Raw genomic sequence first — 23,126 nt, 5'->3', positions numbered from 1 at the left:
TCATGCTATGCAAAAGCTCAATGCACATAAAAGGCCCTAAAATCTGGAATTCATTACCTGTAAATATAAAAGAAACACTACCTGTTTATAAATTCAAGTCTCTTCTCAAAGATCACTTACTCACCCAAAACCAAATAAATACTGAATAACTGAACCTTATCAATTGTATATCTTAAATGTTTCTCACAATTATATCACATAAATGTTAAACCTAAAACCCAATCTAACTTCATTATTTTTTAAAAACACTACAAAACAGAATACTCCATTCGACTGAATGTACAGCAATGCATGCAACCATATGACCTGTCTTTGTAATACTCATTTCTGCTTTATAGCTATCTGTTTACAATAATGTCTTATCGCTGATTTCATAATTGCTAATTTAATCTTAAGTTAATTTTAAGCCAGCCCGTAATGCTATGCATATAAGTGGCTTTGGCATGCTGCTCTTACCTGTATTTTCTGGTACCTCTGTACGTATGCTCAAATTACTAAATAAATAAATAAATAAATAAATAAATAAATAAAAAACACTTCACTGAAATGCATACAGTCTTAGGAATCAACCAGTTGTATGGGACTGGTGGCTTTCATGTTGATTTTAAACTTGGTAGCTGGGAGGCCTGGTCTTGGAGGGAGCAGCAAGGGTGTTCTCACCATTGCTGCATTTTGCACCACCATGAACTGGTGGTTTTCCATGGTGTTGTGAAGTACCATGAACTGGTGGTTTTCCATGGTGTTGTGGAGTACCATGAACTGGTGGTTTTCCATGGTGTTGTGGAGTACCATGAACTGGTGGTTTTCCATGGTGTTGTGGAGTACCATGAACTGGTGGTTTTCCATGGTGTTGTGGAGTACCATGAACTGGTGGTTTTCCATGGTGTTGTGAAGTACCATGAACTGGTGGTTTTCCATGGTGCTGTGGAGTACCATGAACTGGTGGTTTTCCATGGTGTTGTGGAGTACCATGAACTGGTGGTTTTCCATGGTGTTGGGAAGTACCATGAACTGGTGGTTTTCCATGGTGTTGGGAAGTACCATGAACTGGTGGTTTTCCACGGTGTTGGGAAGTGCCATGAACTAGTGGTTTTCCATGGTGTTGGGAAGTACCATGAACTGGTGGCTTTCCATGGTGTTGGGAAGTGCCATGAACTGGTGGTTTTCCATGGTGTTGTGAAGTACCATGAACTGGTGGTTTTCCATGTTGGGAAGTACCATGAACTGGTGGTTTTCCATGTTGTGAAGTATCATGAACTAGTGGTTTTCCATGGTGTTGGGAAGTACCATGAACTAGTGGTTTTCCATGTTGGGAAGTACCATCAACTGGTGGTTTTATATGGGGTTTTGCATCATCGTGGAATATTTGCTTGTAGGCTGGCTTCACCTCCATTTTTTGTGGATTCTCGCCTTTTGGACCCGAGAGGACATGGCCATTCAACATAAGCGCTTGTTTTTCATAATCCTTATTTTTAAATGTTGCAAAGCCATAGCCCCGATGGCCTTTGTCTCCTCTTGGCATCGTTAATTGGATTAAACCGCCGGATTTTTGCAGAAGCCGTTTTACGGTCATGTACCTGCACAAGGTGGGTACATTGGCTACAAAAACTCCATACCCTGTAGGGTTGGGGATGGTGATGGGGTTGGGGAGGGAAATTGGGTTGGGGAGGGTAATGGGGTTGGGGAGGGTAATGGGGTTGGGGAGGGTAATGGGGTTGGGGAGGGGAATGGGGTTAGGGAGGGTAATGGGGTTGGGGAGGGTAATGGGGTTGGGGAGGGTAATGGGGTTGGGGAGGGTAATAGGGTTAGGGAGGGTAATGGGGTTGGGGAGGGTAATGGGGTTGGGGAGGGGCTATGAGGTACCAGCATCATCAGCAGTAGCAGGTACCAGCTCAGCACTCACCACTGTGTTACTGCTGCTGGATACTATTAGTATCTTCCGAATAATCCTACGGAAGCATTGCAGAATGAAGTACAGTACCCCTAGGACTGTCACAATGACCCGCAGAAGAACCAGCATCTGCTGGGAGGATGAATTATCCTGGCAGGACTCCTTAATCTCCTTGATGACAATCTCCAGCTCCTTAACATCGCTGCTGGCTTGGTACCATCTAAAGATGATTCCCAGAAGAGACCAGGAGTTTGGTGCCCACCAAGGGCTCACCTGGCTTCCAGGGACCTCTAAGGGGGTATACCTATCACAATTAACAATTATCCCCATCCCAGGGATCCCACACATCCTCTCAGCTAATGATTCACAAGCCCAGGAGGCTTCCTGGACCTCCTGTTGGAGTTGAGTGCGGTCCACTTCCAGCTCCTGGACCCACTCGTCAAAAAAGCACCATACACCAACAAAAATAAATAAAGTGGCTAATACCACGAGGTACATCTCTTTTGTATAAGAATCCATACTTAAGTCTTTAGAAGATATTATAACTCTTGGATCAGCTAATAATATTTATATAACGTCTAGCCATAATAATGATAAAAATAAAATATATGAGAAATATAGTGCCCCTAGAATGTTGTTGTTCTGCCCTTGTGTATAGTCATGGTGATATATGTGATGAATAGTGATAGTGAAAGATATATAGTGATGGTGATATATATGTGAAGTGATAGTGAAAGATTATAGTGATGGTGATATATATGTGATGAAGTGATAGTGAAAGATATATAGTGATGGTGATATATATGTGATGAATAGCGATAGTGAAAGATGTATAGTGATGGTGATATGTGATGAATAGTGATAGTGAAAGATAGTGATGGTGATATATATGTGATGAATAGTGATAGTGATGGTGAATATGTGATGTATAATGTATATGATGATATATGTGATATGTGATAGTGAAAGATAGTGATAGTGAAATAGTGATAGTGATGGTGATATATATGTGATGAATAAAGTGATAGTGAAATAGATGTATAGTGATGGTGATATATGTGATGAATAGAATAGTGATATGTGATGAAAGTGATAGTGATAATGATGTGATATAGTGATAGTGAAAGATGTATAGTGATGGTGATATATGTGATGAATAGTGAAATGATATATAATGATGATATATGTGATGAATAGTGATAGTGGATATATAGTGATGGTGATATATGTGGTGACATGGGGAGATGCAAGAGTCATAATGGTTATATACCTAGATGTACAAATAGTAATATTAATAATAATTAAAAATTATAACAAAATAATCACTAATTGTCCTCTTATAACTCTTATGAGTTTAATGCTCTCATTCAAAAAATAAAACTCCTTTTTCAACAAGCACAGTGCAAAGAAACTGCTGTCAGGATAATACAGGACCACATACAAGTCATCGTGCAAAACAATGAAATCAAAGAAACACGTTTGCTAGGAAAACCAGGAAGTAAACACAGTATAATGATCCGACTTCATTCATACGATAAAAGAAAGGACCTAATTAAATGAGCATTTACAGTGAAAAATGGAGTGTACATAAATGAGTGTCTAACAAGAAAACGTCAAAACCTTCTGTTCAGGCTGAGAAAACTTAAACAGGAAAACAAAATACATCAGTGTTTCACGCGAGATGGGAAAATACTAGTGAGGAAAACATCAACAGGACAACAATATACTATCTCAAATGAACATGATTTCTCTACCTTCCTTAGAAAAGCTGACATTTCTGTAACAGATTAGATAAGTGCCCTTAATACATATATGTGTGGTGCATATAGTGTACCTTACTATTATATTGTGCAGTATTATTTTTTATTATTTTTTCATCACTAGCTAATGCCAACTACCTCCAATACTTTATACTTCTTTCTTACTGCTATTAATTGCTCATAATTTTAAGTTACAAGTCAGATCTTACTCCAGATTAATATTATTCATTGTTCTTACCTGTCCATTTAATTTTGTTTACCACTACTTGTTTTTTAGTCACTTTTTATTGTGTGTGCAACTAGTGTATACTCCAATTACTTTTTTGCAAGTACCAAAACTATCTTTTGCTAGCTAGTACCAACTCCCTCATTTTTTTTACTTTTTATTGTGCAATAAACTGCTCAACTTATTTAATATTACAAATCAGATCTTACCCCTAAACCAATATTATTATTATTGCAGTTAGAATGATAACAAATTCTCACTATAGGCAGCACACTCCACCAATATTCAATACACTAAACCTATTCACTATACAAAACATTCATACTTATTACTGCACCTATTACATACATAGAACACTTAACTCTGATATTAACCCTCCCCTCAAACATCTCCTTGCCAACCTCAACAGAACACATGACCATAACACAAGGCACAGATCACTCTTTGATGTTCCTCGTGTCCATCTCACACTATGCAAAAACTCAATGCACATAAAAGGCCCTAAAATCTGGAACTCATTACCTGTAAATATAAAAGAAACACTACCTGTTTATAAATTCAAGTCTCTTCTCAAAGATCACTTACTCACCCAAAACCAAATAAATACTGAATAACTGAACCTTATAAATTGTATATCTTAAATGTTTCTCACAATTATATCACATAAATGTTAAACCTAAAACCCAATCTAACTTTATTATTTTTTAAATACACTACCTAACAGAATACTCCATTCCACTGAATGTACAACAATGCATACAACCATATGACCTGTCTTTGTAATACTCACTTGTGCTTTATAGTAATCTGTTTACATTAAAGTTTTATCACTGATGTCATCATTGCTTAGTTCATCTTAAGTTAATTTTAAGCCAGCCCGTAATGCTATGCATAGTATAAGTGGCTTTGGCATGCTGCTCTTATCTGTATTTTTTGTACCTCTGTATGTGTGCACAAATTTTTAAATAAATAAATAAATAAATAAATAGTGACTATCTGTCCATTTAACTTTGTTTACCATTACTTAATTTTAGTCCCTTATATATTTTCTCCTTTATTTTAGCTTTATATAACTACCTTAGTTCATATATTCACAACTGTTAAAATAATCAAGGTGCTATTCTCAGGTGCTAAAGTGTAATAAGTTCACTATTTTGCCATTATATTCCAAAGCTCATTTTTTGATTACCACTTTATTGTTCACCACAACTTATATTAGTCCCTTTTATATTATAATTTTATATTATAATTCTAACTTTAAAGAATTACCTTTAAAGTACTACCTACTATCATATTCCCAAGCTCCATTATTTGATCATCACTTAAATTGTATTAGTCCCTTTTATATTGTCTCCTTTATTTTAGCTTAAAAAAAAAAAACTACCTTAGCTCATTATTTTTACATTTGTTAAATAACTCAGGTGCTATTTTTTAGCTTTAGACTATTTACTTTGTTTTATACTTAATTCTAACTATAGATTCACTACAAATCTTATGATTACAAGCATTGATCCTGATACCAACCTCTTATTTAATGACTTTAATGAATCAAACAGTTACTGTAATTACTACACAGCAGAACAATCAAAGGCACTTCTCAGAGCCAACAACAACATAACTATCTTTAACTACAATATCAGATCTTTAAGCAAGCATTACGATGACCTCCTAGCATTACTAAATTCCTTGCATGCCAATATGTCCATCATTACACTAACTGAAACCTGGCTAAAGCCTGATACTACAGATGTCTATGCCATTCCTGGTTACACGGCCATACACAACTGTAGGCCAGACCAACAAAGGGGTGGCACAGCTATATACTACTCAGACCAACTAGAATGTATCACTAATACTTGCACAAGGGATGAACATGGGGAATATATAATAGCTAAATTCAAATCCAAATACCTACAAAAACCTCTCACAGTGATAAACATCTACAGAGTTCCACAATCAAACATTAGCCAATTTAGTGACAACCTAGGAAGTATGATAACTGATGCACGCATGAACAAAGATCACTTGCTACTCTGAGGTGACTTCAATATAAATCTCCTACAAGACCAGGACCCACACGTTACTGAATTCACAAACACAATGAGTAACTGCATGTTGCTACCAACAGTAACAAAACCTACAAGAGTTACAGAGACTAGTGTTTCCCTACTTGACCACATCTGGACCAACACTATATCCCCTTTAAAATCAGGCATAATTACAGATAATACCACAGACCACTACCCTACTTTCCTCATAACAACTCTTGGTAAATTACCCCAAGACACTACTAAAGTCAAATTCAGACTTCACAATGAGGCAGCCATTAATAACTTCACAACAGCAGTAACAAACATTGACTGGCACACTGAGCTAGAAATCTATACAGATATTGACAAATGTATTAATAATTTTCTAAAAAAGACCCAATACCTCTATAACAAGCACTGCCCTGAAAAAACTAAACAGATGACAGCTAAGAGACTGAACAGTCCCTGGCTAACACCCAGGATTCTCAAATCCATAAATACAAAACACCAATATGAAAAACAGTACAGAATGGGTCACATAACCAGAGACCAAACAAAACGTTACTCATCAATCCTAACCAGCCTGATAAGAAGGGCAAAAAAATTGTATTATGAGAACAGATTATCCAACTTACGAGGTGATATAAAAAAGACCTGGAAAACCCTATCAGAAATTCTGGGAACAAAAAAGATATCACGAAATAGCGAAATAAAATTAGCAAAATCAGATGAACCCCAACTCCCACCAACAGAAACAGCAAACAGACTCAATGATTTCTTCTCCACTATAGGACAAAACCTTGCCAATAAAATCCCAAGCTCAGATACCCCACCAAATGACTACCTCACTGGCAACTACCCGAACACACTGTTCCTAGCTCCGACTAACCCATACGAAGTCTCCCTTATTATCAACGCACTAAAAAACAAGGCAGGAGATTTAAATACCTTACCACCCTTTATATACAAAAAAGTGTCACAAGTGCTATCACCAATCATTGCAACACTCTTTAACAAATCCATTGAATCCTCCACCTTCCCTACAGTTCTCAAAATAGCAAGGGTCACCCCGATCCATAAAGGAGGAGACCAAACAGAGTTGAATAACTATAGGCCAATATCCAACTTACACCCTCTCTCAAAAATCTTCGAAAAATTAATTCATCAACGAAATTACTCCTACCTCATCTCCCAAAACATACTCAACCCCTGCCAATTTGGATTCAGGCCTAATAAAAATACTAATGATGCTATTATACACATGCTAGAACATATATACACTGCAATAGAGAAAAAAGAAGTCCCACTGGGGATCTTCATTGACTTACATAAAGCTTTTGATAAAGTTGACCATGACTTGGCTCCACGTAAAATTGTCACACTATGGTATAAGAGGGCACTCCCTCAACTACCTCAAGTCATACCTCAGCAACAGAAGCCAATATGTGTACACAAATGGGGCAAACTCTTCCGCACAACCAATTACAGTTGGTGTCCCACAGGGAAGTGTCCTTGGCCCTCTTCTCTTTCTCCTATACATAAATGACCTACCAAATGCTTCGCAATTACTCAAACCCACACTATTTGCAGATGACACTACATTCGTCTTCTCTCACCCGAGCCCAGTCACGCTAGCCAATACTGTAAATACCGAATTACAGAAAATATCTACCTGGATGAGGACTAACAAACTTACACTAAACATTGACAAAACCTACTTCATTCAGTTTGGTAACAGAGCTACAGATGTCCCTTTTAACATAATGATAAATGGATCACCTATCACAAAGCTAACAGAGGGAAAATTCTTAGGAATCCACCTTGATAATAGACTCAAATTTCATACACATATACAACAAATTTCTAAGAAAATTTCCAAGACTGTAGGCATACTATCGAAGATACGGTACTATGCTCCACAGTCAGCCCTCCTGGCCCTATATCACTCTCTCATTTACCCCTATCTCACCTATGGAATTTGTGCATGGGGCTCAACAAAAATTAAGCATCTCAGACCACTAATTACCCAACAAAAGGCTGCAGTTAGAATGATAACAAATTCTCACTACAGGCAGCACACACTACCAATATTCAAAACACTCAACCTACTCACCATACAAAACATCCATACTTATTATTGCACCTATTACATACATAGAACACTTAACTGATATTAACTCTCCCCTCAAACATCTCTTTGCCAACCTCAACAGAACACATGACCATAACACAAGACACAGATCACTCTTTGATGTTCCTTGTATCCATCTCATGCTATGCAAAAGCTCAATGCACATAAAAGGCCCTAAAATCTGGAATTCATTACCTGTAAATATAAAAGAAACACTACCTGTTTATAAATTCAAGTCTCTTCTCAAAGATCACTTACTCACCCAAAACCAAATAAATACTGAATAACTGAACCTTATAAATTGTATATCTTAAATGTTTCTCACAATTATATCACATAAATGTTAAACCTAAAACCCAATCTAACTTTATTATTTTTTAAAAACACTACAAAACAGAATACTCCATTCGACTGAATGTACAGCAATGCATGCAACCATATGACCTGTCTTTGTAATACTCATTTCTGCTTTATAGTTATCTGTTTACAATAATGTCTTATCACTGATTTCATCATTGCTAATTTAATCTTAAGTTAATTTTAAGCCAGCCCATAATGCTATGCATATAAGTGGCTTTGGCATGCTGCTCTTACCTGTATTTTCTGGTACCTCTGTATGTATGCTCAAATTACTAAATAAATAAATAAATAAAAAACACTTCACTGAAATGCATACAGTCTTAGGAATCAACCAGTTGTATGGGACTGGTGGCTTTCATGTTGATTTTAAACTTGGTAGCTGGGAGGCCTGGTCTTGGAGGGAGCAGCAAGGGTGTTCTCACCATTGCTGCATTTTGCACCACCATGAACTGGTGGTTTTCCATGGTGTTGTGAAGTACCATGAACTGGTGGATTTCCATGGTGTTGTGGAGTAACATGAACTGGTGGTTTTCCATGGTGTTGTGGAGTACCATGAACTGGTGGATTTCCATGGTGTTGTGGAGTACCGTGAACTGGTGGTTTTCCATGGTGCTGTGAAGTACCATGAACTGGTGGTTTTCCATGGTGTTGTGGAGTACCATGAACTGGTGGTTTTCCATGGTGTTGTGGAGTACCATGAACTGGTGGATTTCCATGGTGTTGTGGAGTACCATGAACTGGTGGTTTTCCATGGTGTTGTGGAGTACCATGAACTGGTGGTTTTCCATGGTGTTGTGGAGTACCATGAACTGGTGGTTTTCCATGGTGTTGTGAAGTACCATGAACTGGTGGTTTTCCATGGTGCTGTGGAGTACCATGAACTGGTGGTTTTCCATGGTGTTGTGGAGTACCATGAACTGGTGGTTTTCCATGGTGTTGGGAAGTACCATGAACTGGTGGTTTTCCATGGTGTTGGGAAGTACCATGAACTGGTGGTTTTCCACGGTGTTGGGAAGTGCCATGAACTAGTGGTTTTCCATGGTGTTGGGAAGTACCATGAACTGGTGGCTTTCCACGGTGTTGGGAAGTGCCATGAACTGGTGGTTTTCCATGGTGTTGTGAAGTACCATGAACTGGTGGTTTTCCATGTTGGGAAGTACCATGAACTGGTGGTTTTCCATGTTGTGAAGTATCATGAACTGGTGGTTTTATATGGGGTTTTGCATCATCGTGGAATATTTGCTTGTAGGCTGGCTTCACCTCCATTTTTTGTGGATTCTCGCCTTTTGGACCCGAGAGGACATGGCCATTCAACATAAGCGCTTGTTTTTCATAATCCTTATTTTTAAATGTTGCAAAGCCATACCCCCGATGGCCTTTGTCTCCTCTTGGCATCGTTAATTGGATTAAACCGCCGGATTTTTGCAGAAGCCGTTTTACGGTCATGTACCTGCACAAGGTGGGTACATTGGCTACAAAAACTCCATACCCTGTAGGGTTGGGGATGGTGATGGGGTTGGGGAGGGAAATTGGGTTGGGGAGGGTAATGGGGTTGGGGAGGGTAATGGGGTTGGGGAGGGTAATGGGGTTAGGGAGGGTAATGGGGTTGGGGAGGGTAATGGGGTTGGGGAGGGTAATAGGGTTAGGGAGGGTAATGGGGTTGGGGAGGGTAATGGGGTTGGGGAGGGGCTATGAGGTACCAGCATCATCAGCAGTAGCAGGTACCAGCTCAGCACTCACCACTGTGTTACTGCTGCTGGATACTATTAGTATCTTCTGAATAATCCTACGGAAGCATTGCAGAATGAAGTACAGTACCCCTAGGACTGTCACAATGACCCGCAGAAGAACCAGCATCTGCTGGGAGGATGAATTATCCTGGCAGGACTCCTTAATCTCCTTGATGACAATCTCCAGCTCCTTAACATCGCTGCTGGCTTGGTACCATCTAAAGATGATTCCCAGAAGAGACCAGGAGTTTGGTGCCCACCAAGGGCTCACCTGGCTTCCAGGGACCTCTAAGGGGGTATACCTATCACAATTAACAATTATCCCCATCCCAGGGATCCCACACATCCTCTCAGCTAATGATTCACAAGCCCAGGAGGCTTCCTGGACCTCCTGTTGGAGTTGAGTGCGGTCCACTTCCAGCTCCTGGACCCACTCGTCAAAAAAGCACCATACACCAATAAAAATAAATAAAGTGGCTAATACCACGAGGTACATCTCTTTTGTATAAGAATCCATACTTAAGTCTTTAGAAGATATTATAACTCTTGGATCAGCTAATAATATTTATATAACGTCTAGCCATAATAATGATAAAAATAAAATATATGAGAAATATAGTGCCCCTAGAATGTTGTTGTTCTGCCCTTGTGTATAGTCATGGTGATATATGTGATGAATAGTGATAGTGAAAGATATATAGTGATGGTGATATATATGTGATGAAGTGATAGTGAAAGATTATAGTGATGGTGATATATGTGATGAAGTGATAGTGAAAGATATATAGTGATGGTGATATATATGTGAAGTGATAGTGAAAGATATATAGTGATGGTGATATATATGTGATGAAGTGATAGTGAAAGATTATAGTGATGGTGATATATATGTGATGAAGTGATAGTGAAAGATATATAGTGATGGTGATATATGTGATGAATAGTGATAGTGAAAGATGTATAGTGATGGTGATATATGTGATGAATAGTGATAGTGAAAGATAGTGATGGTGATATATATGTGATGAATAGTGATAATGAAAGATATATAATGATGATATATGTGATGAATAGTGATAATGAAAGATATATAATGATGATATATGTGATGAATAGTGATAGTGAAAGATATATAGTGATGGTGATATATGTGGTGACATGGGGAGATGCAAGAGTCATAATGGTTATATACCTAGATGTACAAATAGTAATATTAATAATAATTAAAAATTATAACAAAATAATCACTAATTGTCCTCTTATAACTCTTATGAGTTTAATGCTCTCATTCAAAAAATAAAACTCCTTTTTCAACAAGCACAGTGCAAAGAAACTGCTGTCAGGATAATACAGGACCACATACAAGTCATCGTGCAAAACAATGAAATCAAAGAAACACGTTTGCTAGGAAAACCAGGAAGTAAACACAGTATAATGATCCGACTTCATTCATACGATAAAAGAAAGGACCTAATTAAATGAGCATTTACAGTGAAAAATGGAGTGTACATAAATGAGTGTCTAACAAGAAAACGTCAAAACCTTCTGTTCAGGCTGAGAAAACTGAAACAGGAAAACAAAATACATCAGTGTTTCATGCGAGATGGGAAAATACTAGTGAGGAAAACATCAACAGGACAACAATATACTATCTCAAATGAACATGATTTCTCTACCTTCCTTAGAAAAGCTGACATTTCTGTAACAGATTAGATAAGTGCCCTTAATACATATATGTGTGGTGCATATAGTGTACCTTACTATTATATTGTGCAGTATTATTTTTTATTATTTTATCATCACTAGCTAATGCCAACTACCTCCAATACTTTATACTTCTTTCTTACTGCTATTAATTGCTCATAATTTTAAGTTACAAGTCAGATCTTACTCCAAATTAATATTATTCATTGTTCTTACCTGTCCATTTAATTTTGTTTACCACTACTTGTTTTTTAGTCACTTTTTATTGTGTGTGCAACTAGTGTATACTCCAATTACTTTTTTGCAAGTACCAAAACTATCTTTTGCTAGCTAGTACCAACTCTCTCGTTTTTTTACTTTTTATTGTGCAATAAACTGCTCAACTTATTTAATATTACAAATCAGATCTTACCCCTAAACCAATATTATTTCATAGTGACTATCTGTCCATTTAACTTTGTTTACCATTACTTAATTTTAGTCCCTTATATATTTTTTCCTTTATTTTAGCTTTATATAACTACCTTAGTTCATATATTCACAACTGTTAAAATAATCAAGGTGCTATTCTCAGGTGCTAAAGTGTAATATGTTCACTATTTTGCCATTATATTCCAAAGCTCATTTTTTGATTACCACTTTATTGTTCACCACAACTTATATTAGTCCCTTTTATATTATAATTTTATATTATAATTCTAACTTTAAAGAATTACCTTTAAAGTACTACCTACTATCATATTCCCAAGCTCCATTATTTGATCATCACTTAAATTGTATTAGTCCCTTTTATATTGTCTCCTTTATTTTAGCTTAAAAAAAAAAAAAACTACCTTAGCTCATTATTTTTACATTTGTTAAATAACTCAGGTGCTATTTTTTAGCTTTAGACTATTTACTTTGTTTTATACTTAATTCTAACTATAGATTCACTACAAATCTTATGATTACAAGCATTGATCCTGATACCAACCTCTTATTTAATGACTTTAATGAATCAAACAGTTACTGTAATTACTACACAGCAGAACAATCAAAGGCACTTCTCAGAGCCAACAACAACATAACTATCTTTAACTACAATATCAGATCTTTAAGCAAGCATTACGATGACCTCCTAGCATTACTAAATTCCTTGCATGCCAATATGTCCATCATTACACTAACTGAAACCTGGCTAAAGCCTGATACTACAGATGTCTATGCCATTCCTGGTTACACAGCCATACACAACTGTAGGCCAGACCAACAAGGGGGTGGCACAGCTATATACTGCTCAGACCAACTAGAATGTATCACTAATACTTGCACAAGGGATGAACATGGGGAATATATAATAGCTAAATTCAAATCCAAATACCTACAAAAACCTCTCACAGTGATAAACATCTACAGAGTTCCACAATCAAACATTAGCCAATTTAGTGACAACCTAGGAAGTATGATAACTGATGCACACATGAACAAAGATCACTTGCTACTCTCAGGTGACTTCAATATAAATCTCCTACAAGACCAGGACCCACACGTTACTGAATTCACAAACACAATGAGTAACTGTATGTTACTACCAACAGTAACAAAACCTAAAAGAGTTACAGACTAGTGTTTCCCTACTTGACCACATCTGGACCAACACTATATCCCCTTTAAAATCAGGCATAATTACAGATAATACCACAGACCACTACCCTACTTTCCTCATAACAACTCTTGGTAAATTACCCCAAGACACTACTTAAGTCACATTCAGACTTCACAATGAGGCAGCCATTAATAACTTCACAACAGCAGTAACAAACATTGACTGGCACACTGAGCTAGAAATCTATACAGATATTGACGAATGTATTAATAATTTTCTAAAAAAGACCCAATACCTCTATAACAAGCACTGCCCTGAAAAAACTAAACAGATGACAGCTAAGAGACTGAACAGTCCCTGGCTAACACCCAGGATTCTCAAATCCATAAATACAAAACACCGATATGAAAACAGTACAGAATGGGTCACATAACCAGAGACCAAACAAAACGTTACTCATCAATCCTAACCAGCCTGATAAGAAGGGCAAAAAAATTGTATTATGAGAACAGATTATCCAACTTACGAGGTGATATAAAAAAGACCTGGAAAACCCTATCAGAAATTCTGGGAACAAAAAAGATATCACGAAATAGCGAAATAAAATTAGCAAAATCAGATGAACCCCAACTCCCACCAACAGAAACAGCAAACAGACTCAATGATTTCTTCTCCACTATAGGACAAAACCTTGCCAATAAAATCCCAAGCTCAGATACCCCACCAAATGACTACCTCATTGGCAACTACCCGAACACACTGTTCCTAGCTCCGACTAACCCATACGAAGTCTCCCTTATTATCAACGCACTAAAAAACAAGGCAGGAGATTTAAATACCTTACCACCCTTTATATACAAAAAAGTGTCACAAGTGCTATCACCAATCATTGCAACACTCTTTAACAAATCCATTGAATCCTCCACCTTCCCTACAGTTCTCAAAATAGCAAGGGTCACCCCGATCCATAAAGGAGGAGACCAAACAGAGTTGAATAACTATAGGCCAATATCCAACTTACACCCTCTCTCAAAAATCTTCGAAAAATTAATTCATCAACGAAATTACTCCTACCTCATCTCCCAAAACATACTCAACCCCTGCCAATTTGGATTCAGGCCTAATAAAAATACTAATGATGCTATTATACACATGCTAGAACATATATACACTGCAATAGAGAAAAAAGAAGTCCCACTGGGGATCTTCATTGACTTACATAAAGCTTTTGATAAAGTTGACCATGACTTGCTCCACGTAAAATTGTCACACTATGGTATAAGAGGGCACTCCCTCAACTACCTCAAGTCATACCTCAGCAACAGAAGCCAATATGTGTACACAAATGGGGCAAACTCTTCCGCACAACCAATTACAGTTGGTGTCCCACAGGGAAGTGTCCTTGGCCCTCTTCTCTTTCTCCTATACATAAATGACCTACCAAATGCTTCGCAATTACTCAAACCCACACTACTTGCAGATCACACTACATTCGTCTTCTCTCACCCGAGCCCAGTCACGCTAGCCAATACTGTAAATACCGAATTACAGAAAATATCTACCTGGATGAGGACTAACAAACTTACACTAAACATTGACAAAACCTACTTCATTCAGTTTGGTAACAGAGCTACAGATGTCCCTTTTAACATAATGATAAATGGATCACCTATCACAAAGCTAACAGATGGAAAATTCTTAGGAATCCACCTTGATAATAGACTCAAATTTCATACACATATACAACAAATTTCTAAGAAAATTTCCAAGACTGTAGGCATACTATCGAAGATACGGTACTATGCTCCACAGTCAGCCCTCCTGGCCCTATATCACTCTCTCATTTACCCCTATCTCACCTATGGAATTTGTGCATGGGGCTCAACAAAAGTTAAGCATCTCAGACCACTAATTACCCAACAAAAGGCTGCAGTTAGAATGATAACAAATTCTCACTACAGGCAGCACACACTCCCAATATTCAAAACACTCAACCTACTCACCATACAAAACATCCATACTTATTATTGCACCTATTACATACATAGAACACTTAACTGATATTAACTCTCCCCTCAAACATCTCTTTGCCAACCTCAACAGAACACATGACCATAACACAAGACACAGATCACTCTTTGATGTTCCTTGTATCCATCTCATGCTATGCAAAAGCTCAATGCACATAAAAGGCCCTAAAATCTGGAATTCATTACCTGTAAATATAAAAGAAACACTACCTGTTTATAAATTCAAGTCTCTTCTCAAAGATCACTTACTCACCCAAAACCAAATAAATACTGAATAACTGAACCTTATAAATTGTATATCTTAAATGTTTCTCACAATTATATCACATAAATGTTAAACCTAAAACCCAATCTAACTTTATTATTTTTTAAAAACACTACAAAACAGAATACTCCATTCGACTGAATGTACAGCAATGCATGCAACCATATGACCTGTCTTTGTAATACTCATTTCTGCTTTATAGTTATCTGTTTACAATAATGTCTTATCACTGATTTCATCATTGCTAATTTAATCTTAAGTTAATTTTAAGCCAGCCCATAATGCTATGCATATAAGTGGCTTTGGCATGCTGCTCTTACCTGTATTTTCTGGTACCTCTGTATGTATGCTCAAATTACTAAATAAATAAATAAATAAAAAACACTTCACTGAAATTCATACAGTCTTAGGAATCAACCAGTTGCATGGGACTGGTGGCTTTCATGTTGATTTTAAACTTGGTAGCTGGGAGGCCTGGTCTTGGAGGGAGCAGCAAGGGTGTTCTCACCATTGCTGCATTTTGCACCACCATGAACTGGTGGTTTTCCATGGTGTTGTGAAGTACCATGAACTGGTGGATTTCCATGGTGTTGTGGAGTACCATGAACTGGTGGTTTTCCATGGTGTTGTGGAGTACCATGAACTGGTGGTTTTCCATGGTGTTGTGAAGTACCATGAACTGGTGGTTTTCCATGGTGCTGTGGAGTACCATGAACTGGTGGTTTTCCATGGTGTTGTGGAGTACCATGAACTGGTGGTTTTCCATGGTGTTGGGAAGTACCATGAACTGGTGGTTTTCCATGGTGTTGTGGAGTACCATGAACTGGTGGTTTTCCATGGTGTTGGGAAGTACCATGAACTGGTGGTTTTCCATGGTGTTGGGAAGTACCATGAACTGGTGGTTTTCCATGGTGTTGGGAAGTGCCATGAACTGGTGGTTTTCCATGGTGTTGGGAAGTACCATGAACTGGTGGCTTTCCATGGTGTTGGGAAGTGCCATGAACTGGTGGTTTTCCATGGTGTTGTGAAGTACCATGAACTGGTGGTTTTCCATGTTGGGAAGTACCATGAACTGGTGGTTTTCCATGTTGTGAAGTATCATGAACTGTGGTTTTCCATGGTTTGGGAAGTACCATGAACTAGTGGTTTTCCATGTTGGGAAGTACCATCAACTGGTGGTTTTATATGGGGTTTTGCATCATCGTGGAATATTTGCTTGTAGGCTGGCTTCACCTCCATTTTTTGTGGATTCTCGCCTTTTGGACCCGAGAGGACATGGCCATTCAACATAAGCGCTTGTTTTTCATAATCCTTATTTTTAAATGTTGCAAAGCCATACCCCCGATGGCCTTTGTCTCCTCTTGGCATCGTTAATTGGATTAAACCGCCGGATTTTTGCAGAAGCCGTTTTACGGTCATGTACCTGCACAAGGTGGGTACATTGGCTACAAAAACTCCATACCCTGTAGGGTTGGGGATGGTGATGGGGTTGGGGAGGGAAATTGGGTTGGGGAGGGAAATTGGGTTGGGGAGGGTAATGGGGTTGGGGAGGGTAATGGGGTTGGGGAGGGTAATGGGGTTGGGGAGGGTAATGGGGTTGGGGAGGGTAATAGGGTTAGGGAGGGTAATGGGGTTGGGGAGGGTAATGGGGTTGGGGAGGGGCTATGAGGTACCAGCATCATCAGCAGTAGCAGGTACCAGCTCAGCACTCACCACTGTGTTACTGCTGCTGGATACTATTAGTATCTTCCGAATAATCCTACGGAAGCATTGCAGAATGAAGTACAGTACCCCTAGGACTGTCACAATGACCCGCAGAAGAACCAGCATCTGCTGGGAGGATGAATTATCCTGGCAGGACTCCTTAATCTCCTTGATGACAATCTCCAGCTCCTTAACATCGCTGCTGGCTTGGTACCATCTAAAGATGATTCCCAGAAGAGACCAGGAGTTTGGTGCCCACCAAGGGCTCACCTGGCTTCCAGGGACCTCTAAGGGGGTATACCTATCACAATTAACAATTATCCCCATCCCAGGGATCCCACACATCCTCTCAGCTAATGATTCACAAGCCCAGGAGGCTTCCTGGACCTCCTGTTGGAGTTGAGTGCGGTCCACTTCCAGCTCCTGGACCCACTCGTCAAAAAAGCACCATACACCAATAAAAATAAATAAAGTGGCTAATACCACGAGGTACATCTCTTTTGTATAAGAATCCATACTTAAGTCTTTAGAAGATATTATAACTCTTGGATCAGCTAATAATATTTATATAACGTCTAGCCATAATAATGATAAAAATAAAATATATGAGAAATATAGTGCCACTAGAATGTTGTTGTTCTGCCCTTGTGTATAGTCATGGTGATATATGTGATGAATAGTGATAGTGAAAGATATATAGTGATGGTGATATATATGTGATGAAGTGATAGAGAAAGATTATAGTGATGGTGATATATGTGATGAAGTGATAGTGAAAGATATATAGTGATGGTGATATATATGTGATGAAGTGATAGTGAAAGATATATAGTGATGGTGATATATATGTGATGAAGTGATAGTGAAAGATTATAGTGATGGTGATATATATGTGATGAAGTGATAGTGAAAGATATATAGTGATGGTGATATATGTGATGAATAGTGATAGTGAAAGATGTATAGTGATGGTGATATATGTGATGAATAGTGATAGTGAAAGATGTATAGTGATGGTGATATGTGATGAATAGTGAGTGAAAGACATATAGTGATGGTGATATATATGTGATGACGTGATAGTGAAAGATATATAGTGATGGTGATATATATGTGATGAATAGCAATAGTGAAAGATGTATAGTGATGGTGATATATGTGATAGTGATAGTGAGATATATAGTGATGGTGGTATATGTGATGAATAGTGATAGTGAAAGATATATAGTGATGGTGATATGTGATGAATAGTGATAGTGAAAGATAGTGATGGTGATATATATGTGATGAATAGTGATAATGAAAGATATATAATGATGATATATGTGATGAATAGTGATAATGAAAGATATATAATGATGATATATGTGATGAATAGTGATAGTGAAAGATATATAGTGATGGTGATATATGTGGTGACATGGGGAGATGCAAGAGTCATAATGGTTATATACCTAGATGTACAAATAGTAATATTAATAATAATTAAAAATTATAACAAAATAATCACTAATTGTCCTCTTATAACTCTTATGAGTTTAATGCTCTCATTCAAAAAATAAAACTCCTTTTTCAACAAGCACAGTGCAAAGAAACTGCTGTCAGGATAATACAGGACCACATACAAGTCATCGTGCAAAACAATGAAATCAAAGAAACACGTTTGCTAGGAAAACCAGGAAGTAAACACAGTATAATGATCCGACTTCATTCATACGATAAAAGAAAGGACCTAATTAAATGAGCATTTACAGTGAAAAATGGAGTGTACATAAATGAGTGTCTAACAAGAAAACGTCAAAACCTTCTGTTCAGGCTGAGAAAACTGAAACAGGAAAACAAAATACATCAGTGTTTCATGCGAGATGGGAAAATACTAGTGAGGAAAACATCAACAGGACAACAATATACTATCTCAAATGAACATGATTTCTCTACCTTCCTTAGAAAAGCTGACATTTCTGTAACAGATTAGATAAGTGCCCTTAATACATATATGTGTGGTGCATATAGTGTACCTTACTATTATATTGTGCAGTATTATTTTTTATTATTTTATCATCACTAGCTAATGCCAACTACCTCCAATACTTTATACTTCTTTCTTACTGCTATTAATTGCTCATAATTTTAAGTTACAAGTCAGATCTTACTCCAAATTAATATTATTCATTGTTCTTACCTGTCCATTTAATTTTGTTTACCACTACTTGTTTTTTAGTCACTTTTTATTGTGTGTGCAACTAGTGTATACTCCAATTACTTTTTTGCAAGTACCAAAACTATCTTTTGCTAGCTAGTACCAACTCCCTCATTTTTTTACTTTTTATTGTGCAATAAACTGCTCAACTTATTTAATATTACAAATCAGATCTTACCCCTAAACCAATATTATTTCATAGTGACTATCTGTCCATTTAACTTTGTTTACCATTACTTAATTTTAGTCCCTTATATATTTTTTCCTTTATTTTAGCTTTATATAACTACCTTAGTTCATATATTCACAATTGTTAAAATAATCAAGGTGCTATTCTCAGGTGCTAAAGTGTAATAAGTTCACTATTTTGCCATTATATTCCAAAGCTCATTTTTTGATTACCACTTTATTGTTCACCACAACTTATATTAGTCCCTTTTATATTATAATTTTATATTATAATTCTAACTTTAAAGAATTACCTTTAAAGTACTACCTACTATCATATTCCCAAGCTCCATTATTTGATCATCACTTAAATTGTATTAGTCCCTTTTATATTGTCTCCTTTATTTTAGCTTAAAAAAAAAAAAAACTACCTTAGCTCATTATTTTTACATTTGTTAAATAACTCAGGTGCTATTTTTTAGCTTTAGACTATTTACTTTGTTTTATACTTAATTCTAACTATAGATTCACTACAAATCTTATGATTACAAGCATTGATCCTGATACCAACCTCTTATTTAATGACTTTAATGAATCAAACAGTTACTGTAATTACTACACAGCAGAACAATCAAAGGCACTTCTCAGAGCCAACAACAACATAACTATCTTTAACTACAATATCAGATCTTTAAGCAAGCATTACGATGACCTCCTAGCATTACTAAATTCCTTGCATGCCAATATGTCCATCATTACACTAACTGAAACCTGGCTAAAGCCTGATACTACAGATGTCTATGCCATTCCTGGTTACACAGCCATACACAACTGTAGGCCAGACCAACAAGGGGGTGGCACAGCTATATACTGCTCAGACCAACTAGAATGTATCACTAATACTTGCACAAGGGATGAACATGGGGAATATATAATAGCTAAATTCAAATCCAAATACCTACAAAAACCTCTCACAGTGATAAACATCTACAGAGTTCCACAATCAAACATTAGCCAATTTAGTGACAACCTAGGAAGTATGATAACTGATGCACACATGAACAAAAATCACTTGCTACTCTCAGGTGACTTCAATATAAATCTCCTACAAGACCAGGACCCACACGTTACTGAATTCACAAACACAATGAGTAACTGTATGTTACTACCAACAGTAACAAAACCTACAAGAGTTACAGAGACTAGTGTTTCCCTACTTGACCACATCTGGACCAACACTATATCCCCTTTAAAATCAGGCATAATTACAGATAATACCACAGACCACTACCCTACTTTCCTCATAACAACTCTTGGTAAATTACCCCAAGACACTACTTAAGTCACATTCAGACTTCACAATGAGGCAGCCATTAATAACTTCACAACAGCAGTAACAAACATTGACTGGCACACTGAGCTAGAAATCTATACAGATATTGACGAATGTATTAATAATTTTCTAAAAAAGACCCAATACCTCTATAACAAGCACTGCCCTGAAAAAACTAAACAGATGACAGCTAAGAGACTGAACAGTCCCTGGCTAACACCCAGGATTCTCAAATCCATAAATACAAAACACCGATATGAAAAACAGTACAGAATGGGTCACATAACCAGAGACCAAACAAAACGTTACTCATCAATCCTAACCAGCCTGATAAGAAGGGCAAAAAAATTGTATTATGAGAACAGATTATCCAACTTACGAGGTGATATAAAAAAGACCTGGAAAACCCTATCAGAAATTCTGGGAACAAAAAAGATATCACGAAATAGCGAAATAAAATTAGCAAAATCAGATGAACCCCAACTCCTACCAACAGAAACAGCAAAGAGACTCAATGATTTCTTCTCCACTATAGGACAAAACCTTGCCAATAAAATCCCAAGCTCAGATACCCCACCAAATGACTACCTCACTGGCAACTACCCGAACACACTGTTCCTAGCTCCGACTAACCCATACGAAGTCTCCCTTATTATCAACGCACTAAAAAACAAGGCAGGAGATTTAAATACCTTACCACCCTTTATATACAAAAAAGTGTCACAAGTGCTATCACCAATCATTGCAACACTCTTTAACAAATCCATTGAATCCTCCACCTTCCCTACAGTTCTCAAAATAGCAAGGGTCACCCCGATCCATAAAGGAGGAGACCAAACAGAGTTGAATAACTATAGGCCAATATCCAACTTACACCCTCTCTCAAAAATCTTCGAAAAATTAATTCATCAACGAAATTACTCCTACCTCATCTCCCAAAACATACTCAACCCCTGCCAATTTGGATTCAGTCCTAATAAAAATACTAATGATGCTATTATACACATGCTAGAACATATATACACTGCAATAGAGAAAAAAGAAGTCCCACTGGGGATCTTCATTGACTTACATAAAGCTTTTGATAAAGTTGACTATGACTTGCTCCACGTAAAATTGTCACACTATGGTATAAGAGGGCACTCCCTCAACTACCTCAAGTCATACCTCAGCAACAGAAGCCAATATGTGTACACAAATGGGGCAAACTCTTCCGCACAACCAATTACAGTTGGTGTCCCACAGGGAAGTGTCCTTGGCCCTCTTCTCTTTCTCCTATACATAAATGACCTACCAAATGCTTCGCAATTACTCAAACCCACACTATTTGCAGATGACACTACATTCGTCTTCTCTCACCCGAGCCCAGTCACGCTAGCCAATACTGTAAATACCGAATTACAGAAAATATCTACCTGGATGAGGACTAACAAACTTACACTAAACATTGACAAAACCTACTTCATTCAGTTTGGTAACAGAGCTACAGATGTCCCTTTTAACATAATGATAAATGGATCACCTATCACAAAGCTAACAGAGGGAAAATTCTTAGGAATCCACCTTGATAATAGACTCAAATTTCATACACATATACAACAAATTTCTAAGAAAATTTCCAAGACTGTAGGCATACTATCGAAGATACGGTACTATGCTCCACAGTCAGCCCTCCTGGCCCTATATCACTCTCTCATTTACCCCTATCTCACCTATGGAATTTGTGCATGGGGCTCAACAAAAATTAAGCATCTCAGACCACTAATTACCCAACAAAAGGCTGCAGTTAGAATGATAACAAATTCTCACTACAGGCAGCACACACTACCAATATTCAAAACACTCAACCTACTCACCATACAAAACATCCATACTTATTATTGCACCTATTACATACATAGAACACTTAACTGATATTAACTCTCCCCTCAAACATCTCTTTGCCAACCTCAACAGAACACATGACCATAACACAAGACACAGATCACTCTTTGATGTTCCTTGTATCC

At 37.4% G+C, this 23,126-nt stretch overlaps 1 protein-coding gene across 1 annotated transcript in view; it reads right to left on the bottom strand.

The window, feature by feature from the left end:
- The window catches only part of LOC128687076 (cell adhesion molecule Dscam1), a 422,243-nt gene that overhangs the window by 132,802 nt on the left and 266,315 nt on the right, over window positions 1–23,126 (bottom strand). The window lies entirely within an intron of this gene.

Source organism: Cherax quadricarinatus, chromosome 7 (genome assembly GCF_038502225.1).
Source record: "Cherax quadricarinatus isolate ZL_2023a chromosome 7, ASM3850222v1, whole genome shotgun sequence".
Taxonomy (NCBI): domain Eukaryota; kingdom Metazoa; phylum Arthropoda; class Malacostraca; order Decapoda; family Parastacidae; genus Cherax; species Cherax quadricarinatus.
Note: the sequence above shows the minus strand (reverse complement) of the source record. Positions and strands in the feature narration are given on the sequence as shown.